The following is a 781-nucleotide window of genomic DNA, read 5'->3' on the forward strand; positions in this document are numbered from 1 at the left end:
CTCCATCTTACCTAAGGCAATCTACAGATTTAATGCAGTACCCATCAAATTACCAGCAACATTCTTCTCAGATCTAGAAAAAACAACACAGGAATTCATATGGAAACACAAACGACCAAAAATGGCCAGAACAATCTTCAGAAAAAAAAAGAAAGAAAAAGCAGGTGGTATCACATTACCAGATTTCAAAGTTTACTATAAAGCTACAATCATCAAAACAGCTTGGTATTGGTTAGGAACAGGCCCATAGATCAATGGAATAGAATTGAGATTCCAGAAGCAAAACCTCAATTTCTCAACCAACTCATCTTCGACAAAGCCTTCACCACCTACCACTGGGGAGAGTAGAACCTATTCAGTAGATGGTGCTGGGAAAAACTGACTGACCACATGCAGAAGATTGAAACAGGACCCCTATCTATCCCCATACACAAAAATTAATTGTAAATGGATCAGAGACCTAAATGTAAAACCTCAAACCATAAGAACCTTAGAAAATGAAGGACATACCCTCATGGAAATTAGAACTGGCATCCAATTTCTGAAAAAAACCCGAAATCCATAGGCCATAAGAGATAAGATAGACAAGTGGGACCTCATTAATTGACAAGCTTCTGAAAAAGCCAAAGAAACCATCAAGAGAGCAGGAAGACAGCCTACAGACTGGGAAAAAGTATTTGCCAACTCCAGGTCTGACAAAGGCTTAACATTTTGGATCTACAAGGAACTCAAACGTGTTGAAAAGGAAAAAAACAAACAGCCCCATTATAAAATGGGCAAA

Source organism: Carlito syrichta, unplaced genomic scaffold (assembly GCF_000164805.1).
Source record: "Carlito syrichta isolate Samal-C Ts95f unplaced genomic scaffold, Tarsius_syrichta-2.0.1 Scaffold153190, whole genome shotgun sequence".
Lineage (NCBI taxonomy): Eukaryota > Metazoa > Chordata > Mammalia > Primates > Tarsiidae > Carlito > Carlito syrichta.